A 15,317-nucleotide genomic window follows, 5' to 3' on the forward strand; every position below is an offset into this window, starting at 1 on the left:
GAGATGAGATGAGACGATCAATAACATTCATGTCTGAAACAACAGCCAGCAGCCAGTTAGAGTAGAGTAGAAAATGAGGGGGAAACCTAATTATGTCTCCTTTATAAAACACACAATGTGTAAAAATTCAACATTGTGTGTTAGGGTGAGGGTTATGAGTCTTAATATTTCTTGTCTCGGAGCAGTGTCTTGCTGCTTTAGTCACCGTGAGTTCAAAAAGTCGTCAAAATTAAACCACAACTTATGACAAAATTTGTTCATGCACTAGCATTTCATTTCATTTTTTTATTTTCCTTGATGCAGGACAAACGTCACTCGTCTGTGACTCCCTGCATAAATTTGTGTTGAGAGATAAATCTGTTCTATGATGAGGGTAGGCTAGGGTGATGGTATCGTATAGCTCACTGGGTTGTGCAGGCGCCTATATACAGAGGTTATAGTCCTCACAGCAGTCAGCCCCTGTTCGAATCCCCCAGTGGCCCTTTGCTGCATATCACTCTCGCTCTCTATCTCCCCATTTCCTGTCTGTCTCTCCGACTATCCTGTCAATTAAAAGTGAAAAAGACCAAAAAAACATCTTCTGTCTGTTAAAACGGGTGTAGGGAACTTCCTCATTAATCAATATTTGGGAGAGGTGGAAAGGTGGATGTCAGACTGAGCAAGTCTTCAGCTATCAGAGTGGCATCAGTCTTTTCATCTATTTTTTGCCAATAAACTTAGCGTATTTCCTAACATGTGAATCTATTAGTTTAGGCCTCACAGAGTGAGTTCCCTAGTTGGAGGAATGAATAGCAACTTTAGTGTAAAGTCAAGAGAAGCTGCAGGACCACAACCGAGTCCAACCTGAACTTTGGCCTAACCTCAAACAATCATACACCCACACTCCATGAAATTAACCCCTAGTCACGGCTTCAAATGCAACCAAATTGCATTATCCTCCCATCACTCCCCATTACAGCCACTCTTGAGCAACACACAAGCATCCGCCTCCCAAAGTCCCTGCCCGTCTCTCCTAATGAACATTATCTCTGAATCCTAAAAGCAATGGAGAGGAGCAAATTTAATCAGAGCTATTTAGCTCACTGTGGGGTCTGCTGGGGCTCTGAAGAGCCAGCCTGAAAACACACACACACATTTACAGGATAAAATCTTTGTTCCCATGTTTCCTACACACTGAAAGCCGGTACATTAGTAACATCATATGCATGCACACAAACATACTCTTTAAGGGAAATATCAACTTGGTTTCAGGACACAACATTTCAGCTCTACTTTTCTCCAATCCACCAATTCATAAGTCTATTAAAAGCCCATTTAAGTGCATGTGGTGTGTTTTAACCATTACATTTTACACAAGTGCAGACCAAATTGATTGTTTACCATCTAGACAGCTGATACATGAAAACAGTGGCTCTGAAGTTGCTGGAACTAAGAGAGAGGGAAAAACAGACAAATTATCATTACATAGTCACCTAGTGTAAAGCAGGAATTGTTTTTAAATCTCTTCCTGGTTAGGGCATTTAATGCAATGCCGGAAATTTGAACAGAAGAGTTTTGAGAGTTGAATACTGTGTTTTTCATGGAAGACATTACAGTCAGAAAAGCACTGATGGATATGATAACTGTCATGATGGCTGAAGTCCAATAATCTTCTTCCCTTTCAGGGCTCTGGTGTTGTTGTGTCTGTCGACTCTCCGTTGCTCTTTGAACAGGCCCATCGTTAGTGTCATTAACAACACCTGTGCTTGTGCTACTATGTGTAGCCGATGTCATATCTGGCCCTCTGCGTTGTGTTTCTCACAGCCTGCCCTAGGTGAGGTTCGATCCCACGACCTCCCGCACCGGAGGCGATGATGCTAACCTCTTCGCCAAGAGGTTGCCAACTGCTTAGCAGATTGGTTAGCACATCCTTTATGGTTGGAGTGAGTGCACATCCGTTACATATGACCAGCCAAAACAATGGCTGTTGCACTCGAGCTGATAGCAAACTACCAATGATCATGTGAACACAATAAAAACAAACGTGCATTTTGTTGTCTATGAAGCAACCTTATTATTAGATTATGCCACAGTCTTGCTATTTGGGAGCCAGAGTAATTATCTTGTATATTATAATCTGAAACTGGTAAACAAAGTTTATGTCAAACAGAGCACTCAAATCTTTGGTGCCCATAGAAAGACAAATACACACATACTTCACAAAGACTTGATATAAATGTATGGGAAAAGGGTTCTGAAATATCAGTGACATACAGTAGTTGATAAATAGCTGTGTTTCTTAAGACTCAGAGGTTGCCATAGTAACTTGAGGGGTTATGACAACGATAGACAGACTGCAGGCAGAGGCAGGCAAAAACATTGAGAAAGAGGGTGATTTTTATTCTTGGCGATGGTCTCACATTTGGGCTTATTGTGACCAAACAGTAACTTTTTGGTGTTTCTAGAGTAAATATTTTGTCCCATGCAAGCTGAATCAGGAGGCCCTTCTACCTTCTACCTTCGCAAGTACACTGATCCACATCTAGCTGATAAATACTGGTTCGCTACTGCCCCCACTATATTTAAAGGACCCAGGCAAATAATTTGTCACAGAACTTGAATAATAATAAGAAACACGCAACATAACAATAGTGCTTCGGAGTAGATTAGACAGCTGACAGATTGTCTCATTTCTTAATTAATTTGGCCACTGCATGGACAGCAATGTATGTGGGGAAAAAACTGTGTAAAAAGTTTCCATGCAGCAAATTTCATTGACAACAAAGCGGGTAAATCCTTCCTTGTAATGCTGACACATACAAACTAAAAACTACAAGTCTAATTTATTTGTGTATTCCTAAAACAAAAATCTAGAAACGCTTTGGTTCAGTCAAAGTGCTGAAATGTTTTGCATTTGCATGACCATTCATCAGTTCACTTCCTACAGCGATGATTATGTGTTGTCTAAGAAGAGGAAGAAGAAGAATCCAATTAACCATATAATATAATAATAGTATACTTGCACACTGCTCCATAAAGGTATGGAGAGTGTCATCTCCATGCAAACTCACTCTACTCCCTGTGTCCCCTCTGCCACACACTCCTTGGGGTTGCAGCCAAGGCGCAACATCTACATCTGTTTCATGACAGCTGCATCATCATATTGTATATCATTTGAGTGTATTAGTTTTGTTTAACGTAACCTCCTCACCAGCCTCCCTGTCATCCAACAGTGTGTTTGTTTGCCTCCAGGCAGCATAGTCAGGGAAAGTGTGCCCCAGTGAAGTGGCCGAATCCTTTGCTGCATTAATGTTATCATAAATTCATATCACTGGGGGACATTTGTGTCTTGGACTGACAGTATGAGATGGGGCTTTCTAAATTCCTGACTGGTAGCCTGTCACAGCTGGTCATTGTCCTGCTCCGGTGGGACAGAATCAGTACAATGGGACCTCCCGGACGCGCAGTGATGAATGCATCTCATCATCTATCTTTATCTCTGTCTAATCTTCCTGTTGCTGCTTTGTGTTCTTCACCAGCATCAATTGCCTTCAGTCCCTATTTGTACTCTAAAGTCTTTCTGCTTGTCCTTTTGTTCCATTCATGTGCTTGTTCCCCTTTTCACCTCCTTTTATCTCCTCCCCCTCTTCCCACTTTTTACTCTTTCTTCTCGACTCGTCTACATACCCTGTCGCTCTCCTCTCATCTCTCTTAAACCAAACAGGCATATAAACCCCTGCTGAGGTCCCAGCGGGTGGGAGAAAAATGTTGGAAAAAAATTGTAGGAATCTTATCATGGCTGAACTCAATTAAATGTTCTGACAGAGCCCAGAGCCTCAGAGCATATCTCCAAGCTGCTTCTGAGTGTCCCTGCTGCTCTGCCATATCCTGCCTGATGTGACTCTCAGTAATGTTTCAAAGGAAGGTGCATTTCTGTGACAGCCCCAGGTTTGCTCTCCGAATCTTTTTGGGAGTCTAGGAAGTGAGCAAATCCAACGAGTGACTATGTTCTCTGTTTCAGGATTTAGTATATAATATGCACAGTGTCTTTATCTGGGTACTAGTGGACTAAGCATTTGTATTGGAAAGCATTAGAGGCTGCGTAACTTTTGGTGATGTGGAAAATTCAAGTCAGATCAAAATGATTTCAACCATACAAATGCAAGTATGCGCGTTGATCAAATTTTAAAATGTCCTCACATGGGCTCTGGGTGTGTGCAGGATGGTGTGTACATGCATGGATGCTCTGCCTCTATATGGCAGGCTCGGCTCCCTTCCACACAAAGCCTCTCATGTCATCTTTACTGCGAACCAAGAAGCTTCAGCACTGCACATACTGTAATCCATAGGCAACAACAATCTGGCAAACTTCGACCCCCCTCCACACACACACACACACACATACACACAGGCACATGTACTACAGTAGATATATGACAGTGCTACACACTCTAGCATGTTCCTATGTCAGACTCACGCTCCCTGCCTAAAGACAGGCGAGGAAGAGAAAGATGAGGAGGAGGAGGAGATTTTGAGGTGGGAGCAGTTGGTTGTGATGACGACTGAAGTGACTGAAGATGATATTACAATATTTTACAATACAAAACAAAGGATTTTCAAATATGGATTAAATTGCAAACTGTTTACATTTGTTTATCAGTGCTTTGAAAAAAAGGGTGCACTTTAAGCTTATTATAATGAAAAAGCGCATGCAATATGCAGACTGCGTGTGTGATTTGTGGGGCCATCCATTCCAGTTTGAGATGCAGGTGTGGCTTTACGTTTATATTTCCAGGTGCACTCACATGAACACGAACACTCATGAATAATAAAGTGCTCTATACTGTCTCTCTTTTCCTGGGATGACTCTTGTCCCTCTCAGCGCTAGACGGTTGGATTCAATAGCAGTGAAACACATGGGTGGATCTGTCTGTCTCCTCCATTGCTGGAGTGGTTACTCACTCATAGTTAATTGAATTAAATTGAAGATGAGTGGACTCCAATGGCTCAAAAACATTTTCACCTTCTATTTTCAATGCTTGGATTGTAAATGAGCAACAGATGGTCAACACCCAAGAAGCTTCAGGGAAGGAAGATGATCCTCAGATGAGTACAGAGCATTTCTGACAGTGTTGACCTGTAAAACTAAGGAGTTGATTGTTTAGTAATGTATGGTTTTTCTGCTGACAATTTAAATATTCAAAATGTAGCTTCTGCTTCAATAGAACATCACTCAGTAAAGTAATTACCCTGAATAGTTGGAATAATGTTAGGTTTTGCACATTGTGCCATCAGTCTGTCCTCCAAAATAGCAGGTGACAGAGACACAACTTTAAAAGCACATAGCGGCCTACTTAAAACCTCAGTCCTCCTGTCACCCAAAGCCGTATGCAGCAGATCAGTAGAGCTTCTATAGGTTGAACCTCGCTTGCACCACAGCGTAAAAAACAAGAGGTGACGTAATTATCTGGGGCAGAACATACAGTGTGTTACAGAACACATGAGCCCCATGGAATAGGTCAAAGCTGGAGCATGAAAAGGGCGCTGCTGCAGTCCAAAAGCAGCAGGGCGGACTTATGGTGACTTGCTTTCAGGGGTTTTATGATACCAGGGATGTTGACGGTCCATGTGGATGTTATCCCTTTGTAGGGATTCATATTCACATTATGTACTGGCTGTTGCACCGACTGTCATAATGGTGAGCTTTGAATAAAATACAAAAGCTCACAATTTAGCGTCAGATAAAGACAAGTCACCTTTTAGAACTTGGCAGTAAAATCAGTTCATCCTAATGAAGTTACTGTGGTCAGAAACACAAGTGTGTGCACCACGTGAGTGACATCAAGCAGTATTGACAGTGTTGACCTCTGAGGCATCACAGAGTCAGAGCCATTATAGCTTATTAGCTGCTTCCAGCTTCAGTAATAGCTGCTCCACAAAACAACAATGCTTAATACAGTTATGGTGCAAATAGTTATGGAAGAAGAATTCATATCACCCTATAGCCCATGTACTAATTTAAAAATGCTGTATTAATTATGTTAAAAAATAATAAACTACTTTATTATACATATTGAATAGGGTTCCTGTTATACTGCAAATCTACTTTCAGAGTAGGCTTACAGACTTTTTTGGATCAGACATAAGACCACATGAAGTAATAAACTTGAAATTCGGGCTTGGCCACACAAGAAGACATAACTGGCTTTGTATTACAGTAGCCTACATCCACACTTGGCAAAGCTATTGTGACTTCATATCACTAGCATGTTCAGGGCTTACTAGCTTGGTTTGACCAGAACCTGCTAACGGTTAGCAGGTTCCTCTGGATATGTCACCAAACCTCCCACAATAATAAATAGTATGCTGTTTAAAAATCAACTGTACAGTAAAATATTGTAATAGATGCAATAATAAATAACCAAACAGAACTTAAATTTACCTCAGTGTAACTGCACTAAGAATAAAGTTAAACTACAACCTTATTAACACATAGAGGGACCACTGATAAACACTGTAGCCTAGAATTTAGAGAAAAAGAAGCAGCAGTAGAGATGGGGCTCTAACCCTCAAAGGAACTGAGGGCAAATTAGTTCTCTTTTTGCCAACAAATCAAACACACATCAGTGAACAGACGGCAAGAAGACAACATACTCCCAAAAAATGCTGGACGTGTGTGTGTGTGTGTGTGTGTGTGTGTGTGTGCGTTTGAATGTTCCATTAAGCTTCGACTGAGAGGTGTGCACCCTGTACAACGTTATGTCACCATGACGCAGGTTGACCTCAGCACACCTGACTCAGGCTGTGGGGCCTGCAGCGCTGCCCCACACCTCGTCCTGAAATGACACACACACACACACACAAACATGCAGACATATGCATAAACACAGACATGTGAACAGTTGGACAGATGCACCATTAACACACATACACACAAAAAAGGAGAATCTTTTTTTTTTTACCCACAAATCCAGATGGCGATGTTAGTAGTTGATACTCTAGACACAGTCTGACAAACAGGATGATATTTTGAGAAGGGGATGTGACTGTTGGACTTTTTGAGTTGAATTCGATGCTAAAAAAGTAAAGTTTCTGTAGAACAGGAGATAGAAATCCATATTAAACTTTGTGCAAATAGGTACAATTCATTTTGTTTAACTTTTCATTTTTAAAAAGGTTAATTTCTGAATCATTATTTTCAGCACAAGTGACACATAACGTGATATATTTTTTACTGAATGACTTCACGTATTTCAATAAGCTTAGATGCATTTCCTGTAGTCTTTTGAAATGCTGCAGTAATATTCATACTGTCCTTCAGTACACATAGCTAAGTTTAACATATAGCTCTCATCTTTCAGCCATGCATTGCATATGGAGCACGTGGCCTACAGTATTTCATGATACTGTGTATTGTGTATATAGGATGGTAGGACTGCAGCAGCTCTGACTCTGATCCTCCTGGTAAAGTTAGTATTAAAGTGTAGATATCTTCTGTTCATGCTGTAAATAAACACACAATTTACAGTCAGCAGTCATCTAATAAGTACCATTATGACAGCCTGTAGTGAGAGGACTTTGTCACTATTACTGCTCTTACAAAACAACAGAATTGAGAGAGGTTGGCAACAACAACTGAGCATTGACTGTTATTGCTACAGGGTACAGTCTTCTCAGGTAGTTATCACAGCTTATTTTCATATATATGATCTACAAATTGTTTGTCTCATATTCTTGTTTTGGGTAAAATGAATTTATATTTTATTTCATGTATTTAAAATCCACATAGTTTGCTAGAGACAATAATTTACCCCCAATTTCTCCAATTCTTATACAAAATTCTCTAAATAAATGTGCACATTGGATGTTTGACACCATTTGAAACAATAGAAATGGTCCAAATATTTGTCAAATTTAACTTTCATCATCTTTCACCTGCACTGGAGGTTGATAGAAAGCCCAGATAGCTCATAAGAAATGGGAATTTCTATTCCTTATCATGACCTTGTTTCACTGACCATGCCAATAACATTTGAACACATTTAGGTATTTCACAAGTTGGGTCTGTTGTTTCCTTTTCTGTTCCCTCTTATAACACACACCTCACCTTGAACCATGAGTGTGCATTGTGTGTGTTTTCTGCATCACACAATACAAAATCATTTTTTCCGCAAACTCAACCATGGCCTCACAGATCTCTATTAAGGCATTGTCAGAGGGTATTGGGTAACTTATATGACTCATATTGCCCTGCCTGCCGCTTTGACCTCGCTGCAAACTCTCCTCAAGAGACAGATACCTTTTCATTTCACTCCCTCAGATTAGATCTTGAAAATGTTACTTAAAAGCAGCAATAACTTATATTTCCATGACCTGATCTGACACATTGTCATGAAAAGGCATAAAAACCCACACCAAAAAATAAAACCCAGATAAATCGTCAAGCCAGCTGGCATCTGATGCACCTTTCAGCCTCTTAAATAATGTCAAATCAGTGGAGAAAACTGATGTAAGACTGTAATCATGGAGGCTGTAAAATGGCCACCAAAAGACAGAAAAGAGGACAGCGAGATATAGAGACAGCAAATATGGCTGATCAATCAAAATATAGTTCTAATCCTAGAATATGAGGCTCAATCAGAGAAGCACCACAAGCCTATTTCATGTGTTGGTGATATTTTTAAAGATAGTTTTGCTTTTGCTCTTCTTTGCGCCTGCTTTTAACTCTGTGCTTTTTGTTTTTTGTTGTTATGCTGTTTTATTCTGTTCTTTTTTTTTTCTTTTTATGTTTTGTCTTTATGTAAAACACATTGAGTTGCCTTGGTATGAAATGCGCTATATAAATAAAGATGCCTTGCCTTGCTTTGCCTTGCCTTTACTCAATACTCCATAATGACAAACTGAAATATTGCACTGAGGTCTGTGCCTATATTTCTTCCTTCATATAAAGCTTTCTGAAGAAGTGCTTGTCAGACATTCTTGACAGTGGCGATGTACATCCTTGCGTCCTCCAAGTCGGCCAGATGAGCAGTTGTGGGGAAAACTGAAATAAAGACAAAAGGAATCCCCCATTTCTAGTTGAGTGGAGGCCACTGAGCTCCCAAGAACCTTTGATGCAGCAGATATGTGTCTCGACACAACACTGTCTCTGAGCTCTTGCTTGTTTTGTTTTTTTGGGGCTTTGATATGCACTGTCAGCTGTGGGACTTTATACAGACAGGTGTGTGTCTTTCCAAATCAGGTCAGGTCAGGTTGAAGTTACCACAGCTGGAATCCACTCAGGAGAAATGGGAGGCACCTCAGCTAAATTTCAAGTGACATACTGTAGCAAATGGTTATGAATACTTGTCAATGTGATACAGATAAGGGATATTTTATAGTGATTTTAGGGGTCCATGCCTATGTTCCCACAGCCTTATGTTCCCACATTTGAGATTTATCACATGGCGGATGCTCTGCTACATGTGGAAAGATGTCTATGGGTGTGATGTTATGGGAACATAGGGCCTAATTTTCAGTGGGGAAAAAAAGTTAGAAATGTGAGAACATAGGGCTGTGGGAACGGTCACATGCTGTCATTCCGACATCCCGTCATTCCACCACTCCGACATACTGCTATTCCGATATGCCATTGTCCCACCATTCCGACAAGGCTTTATATAAAGAAATGTGCGTTACTCAGGTGACTCCCTCCTACTTCTTTGGACTCTCTACTTCTGAACTCTCTCTTATCTATCTGGCCTGTCTATCCTCTACTTGGTCTTTTTACTAAACTTAACCAACTCATTTCATCATTGTCTTAGCCCAACCAGTGCAAAATCTTCTGGGGGAAAAAGTACGCTATTAAAGGAATTTTTGGAAAGGCAGGATGTTTAAAAAATACTGTTATTCCGACCATAGGAGGCAGGATTTGTCGGAATGATGGGACATTTGATAGAAAATTAAGTGTTGCCATTTAGACAATTAGAGGCCTATGTCGGACTGGTGGGATGTTGGAATGGCAGTTTCCCCCCTGTGGGAACACAGGGCCTAACGTTAGAAATGTGGGAACATAGGAATGACCCCGATTTTAGATCACGCTGCAACAAAATGTGAACAACTGAAGGGGTCTGAATACTTTGTGAATGCACTGTACTTTTGACTTCATGAACTCCTCTCTTCATGGCTCACACCAGCTCCCTGAGGGAATTATCCAGCAGACGGTAAAGACGACCACAGGGTCTTGCTGCTTGTGTTCCCTGTGTGTGTGTGTGTACAGTATATCACAAACCGTGTGTGTGTGTGTGTGTGTGTGTGTGTGTGTGTGTATCACAAGCGCATGTGATGCACTCAGGCCTCCAGCTCGCCTCCACTCACCGACCAAATGTGTCAAATGAAAACTCTTCACCTGATGTTGCTGCTCCCACTGAGCTCCCCAGTATGGCGCTACATCGTCTCCACCAATCCACACACACATCCCAGTTCTGTCTGTCTGTCTCTTTCTGTCTTGTCCCTTTCTCTTCCTCATTATGTCTGTCTCTCTCTTTCTCTCTCCCTCTCACACACACCTCGTGTCCCATGAGTAACGGTGATGGCCTTTGACAGCTCAGAAGATGATGACATAGCCGGCAGCCACCCAGCATGCAGAGGGGGAAATCCCTATGAAATAAATATTACACACACACACACACACTTCACTCAGGAAGCTGCTGACGAAATCACATTTAACCCTCACACTGCTGAGTGCAGAAAGTGAAAGATATAACAGAAGAAGAGAGAAAAAAAGTGGGAGAGGAAGATACAGTGAGTGCAGTGAAGTGTGTGTGTGTGTGTGTGTGTGTGTGTCCATGTGTGAGCATGTGTGTGAATGTAAGTGAAGCAGGCAGAGCTCAGTGCCCACATTTTCTTTTTATATACAAGCAGGATGGAGAAACCATGTAGCCTGTCAGCTTGGGTCAATCTGCACAACACACAGACACACACACATGCACACACAAGTTTGCACAGCCATACTTGGACACTGCATTGATTTCCATTCTATTGTGTCTAACCCAAAACCAACTCTAACACTAACCTTAACCACTTCATGAGAGAAGCAGATATAACAGAGGTGTAAAAGCCTCTCCTTGCTTTGTTCAGTCATCAGAGGGAGACAGAATGAAAATGAAGAAAGATAAGAAAAGGAAAAAAGATTCCTCTTATGTTAGGAAGCTTTTGTTGTTGTTGTTTTGATTGCACAAAAAGGTGTATGGCCCTGATCAATCATTTGTTTTGTATCATTTTGTAAGAAATAAAATGATCTAAGTGAGAGAACTGTTGATTCGATGTGATACTTTCTACATCAAAGGATTTTGATATTTAAAAGTAAGTCGGCCTCAACAGTTCAGTTTGTAAATGTATGGAAACACATGTATTGGACTGATGTTCAGATATTCACACTTTCTCTGACCTTTACCTCACCTCATTTACAACACATCATCATCATCACCACTGCTAACAATCCACTCACAAATGTAATTGGCTTATTGTTATTACATCTTTATGTTTATGATGAGTTTGACTCCAAAAGGCTGATTTTACATCAATATGCAGAAGACGGAAGGGGTATACAGATTTTTTCTTAAGGGAAAAGAAAAGTCATTCAATGTTTGCCTAATTTTGCCTGCACTCTGTTTCTACTCTAACTTTTATTTATGACAAAACAGAAAGATTCTCAACCACACTTACGAGATATTCTTGTGATCCCTTCTCCTTTCTCCCCCTTCCCCTCTCTTGGTCTTGTAAGTGCCAGACTTGAATAAAGTTGCTCTTCTTCACAGCCACTGTGGGACAAGCTGCCAGCCCCAGCACAGCCGGAGGACAGGACAGCCTGTTGTGCATGAGTGACCGGGGTGCAACTAACCAACCAGAGAGGAGGACACTCCGCTCCAGCCAGGACTTTTACCAGTGGGACGCCTCTTGGGCAGCTATGTAAGAAAAAGTTGTTTGGATTTGTAGAAAAATTAAATGTGAATGTTGACATTCGATTTATAATCAAACTAAATGTGAATGTAATAAGATGTAGTAATACCCAGTTTTGAGAATGTGAAAACTTAAACTATTTTGAAATTTAAAACCTATTGTGTATTTTGCACTTTGTTGTTTGAGTGTGTCTGAATCCTCAAACAGACTTTTAAAAACATCAAGATGGAGTCACCTGCCATAAAAAATTGGACAACTTCTAGCCTCGTACAACCCCGGTCAGGACGTGGGAGAAAGCAAGACAAGACAAATATTGTTTGTTCCCTGAGTTGAGTAACTGGGGAGACAGTTTTAGGCAGAAAACCCCCATCATTTCCACTTGTTTTCCACTTCAGCGCTCCAGAGCGGAAGCGGGTTAAAGGAGTGGGTGGAAATCTTTGCTAGTAGAGGCGAAGAGGGAGAAGAGGGGGGTGAAAGAGGAGATGCAAGAAAGAGAGTGGTAAGACAGAGGAGAAGTGAAAGGGAGAGGAAATAAAGAAAAAAAGAAAAAAAACAGTGCACAAAGAGGAAGAAGAGAAAGAAGTAATTTAGGGAAAGTATGGAAGTGATAGAGAGGAAAGTGCAGAAAAGAAGCGGTGTGAGGGAAAGATGGTCGAGTGAGGAGAAATGAGGGTTGAAGCAGAGAATCAGCGGAAGCAATGAGAGAGAGATGAAAGATGGAAAACACACACACAAAAAAAAGTGGCAGCAAACACTTGGACAGTGAGAGACAAGGCCGGGAAGCTCAGTGAGTCATCAGGCCTGAGCCAAGAGGCTTCTTATTTAATTAAACATGAACTCAAAACATATATACATCATCTCTGTCTCTAAAAGAGCAGCAATTATCTTACTTCTTTCTTAGTTTTAGATGGTGTAGCTCCATCTCCCTGAGTGGTGTGACTACATTTTTTTTTCGCAATTTACAAGGCCGAGTTAAATATAAAGTTACACCTACATATTGGTGTTAAAGAGGGTTGAAGCAAACTTGTGCTCTGACATGACCGACTCATTTTTTAATGATGTTTTTACATGATGTATTATTGCGCTGCTCATGTTTCCGAGTTCATACCACAAATCCATTCCACAGCTTGTTATAAATAGCTTTGTGAGTTGTGTAAGGGTGACAGAAGGCTAAAATAGATAATTAATATCGGCTAACCACAAAAGCTTCAAGGGTAACGCAAAGAGGAAGTAAAGGAATGAACCATAACCTCCCCATTTTGCGTCAGTCCCTGTCTCCCTCTCCCTTGACTGTCTCCATCATCTCTCTGCTGTCTACTAACAAATAAAGGTGTGAAATGCGCCCCCCCCCCCCCCCCCAAAAAAAAATATATATATATATATATATATATATATTTTTGTCTTTTTGCTATGACCGCTTTTAAACACCCCGAGGCATGGGTGGATTATGAAACAAAGGACCCCTGGGCACTGACATGTACAAGGCAACCTACCCCAGCTGCTGATTCAAAGAATTGTCCCTTTAGTTGCTGTCTAGAGACTCTTTGTGGTGATTGTGTGTCCCTTTGTGGTTGTTGTGCATCGCTTAATAGTGATTTGATTGACTTTCAACTGAGGAATTAACAGTTAACAGTCCCTTCAAACGGAGGCTGTGCCCCTGTTTGGGGCCCAGCAGATCCCTCCATGCTCTGAGCTAACGCACGTTTGACACAAGACCCACAAAACAGGCATCTTTGCCTAGAGGCCACATTAATCTCTTTCAGAAGTTAGAACATTAGTTAATGCAAAACAAAAAATAAAAAGATGTATTTCCATCAGTCAGTCAGTAAAGACACGTCCCTCGGTGCCTGTGCCCCTTGTCACATCATGCATAAATGTGTTTAGTGAATTTACTTGGACATTTGCTGTTCCCTAGCTTACAAAATGTGGCCACTGGTGCTGCAAAGCCTGGAGGTGACGTCTGCCTTTTGGAAATCAACTGTAGATACTGTATGTACTGTATCAGCGTGTACACTGTTCGTCCTGTGCCTTCTGTTAATGGACAGAAGGCACAGGACAACAGGCGCGTGCTGCAAGGGGAGGAGGATGACGTGGCTGTCCGTCGACACACCAATTGTACGCAAACATTTGTTTCAGTTGAATCGTAGATTTCAAGTTATAGGACCATTTCTCTGTGTAACACAAATTCATTAATTATGGTTTTTTAATTGATTAAATCCTTGGTTTCAATACTTCATACTTCCAGCCTTATAGCACCACATTAGCTGGTTTATGTAAATTTAATTGCTCCTCTGTGTGGTATTTTCAGTTTGAATAACTGAAAAACACTTTATTGTTTTGGACTGTGCTGCAGAATTAATGCTTATTATTATGACTCCAGTAATTATTTATAATGACCATGTCTGTGTATGAATTTGAACTTGACCCCTTGTCGTTTTAGCTTTTATTAAAGCAGAAGTAAGTGGTCCGGTCGTTTTCGCTAATGCTGCATTCCAGGCAGGCTTTTGAAATCGTAAATTACAGCTTCAAGTCACAACTTACGACTTTGTAGCGTTCCAGGCAACCCACTCGTGTTTTTCCGACCTGTTTTACCGGTGAAAGTCACTATAACGGCCACTCGTAACTTCTGACCGGTGAACTCGTACCAGATCGAACTGGTACCACTTCACGGTCGGAAAAATACGAGTTTCCTTGAACGCACCATAACAGTCCTCGTCCCTACGTCGCCACATTCACGGCGTTCCTTGGCTGCACACACAGCCCTGCATGCCGTTCTCTCTCCTCATTGGATAAAAACTGTAGGATACGATAAATGTTTTCTCCTCGGCTCAGAGCAGAGCAGAGGGACTGAGAGACCCGTGTTTCAGTCCAAACACTCTATGTAAGTGATTGCTGTCGGAAGATATAACTATTTAAGACTTATATTAACACAAATATATCACTTACTTCTGCTTTAACAGGTGTAACAGGGAAAACAAGAGTTTGATGGTGAACCTGGGAGACATGAAGTGAGTTTAAGGTCTTGTCATGGTGGCATTGATTTAAAGGAAAACTGCAGCCCATTTACTTCATAGAGCCCAGAGTGACTGAAGAAACGCACACAGTCATTATTTAACTGCTGCTTCATCTAAAGTCTACACATTTATGCAACCACCATTAATGTCTGATATGCCTGTTACTTTCTGTAGCTAATGAGTTATTTACATAACATATCATCTGCCTGTTAACCAATATATGTGTTATAGGAACAAAAATACAGCCTAACTGTCAGCTCAGGCAGATGTGGAGGGTCGGTCGTCTCAAAGAGCAGTGACACTGCCTAGTGGCAGTTTGAAGTCGTTACACCTCTTGGACAAAATCTGAAAAGACCTGAAGCAGCAGACTAGACCCTGATTCTC

The sequence above is a fragment of the Trachurus trachurus genome, assembly GCF_905171665.1.
Source record: "Trachurus trachurus genome assembly, chromosome: 10".
Lineage (NCBI taxonomy): Eukaryota > Metazoa > Chordata > Actinopteri > Carangiformes > Carangidae > Trachurus > Trachurus trachurus.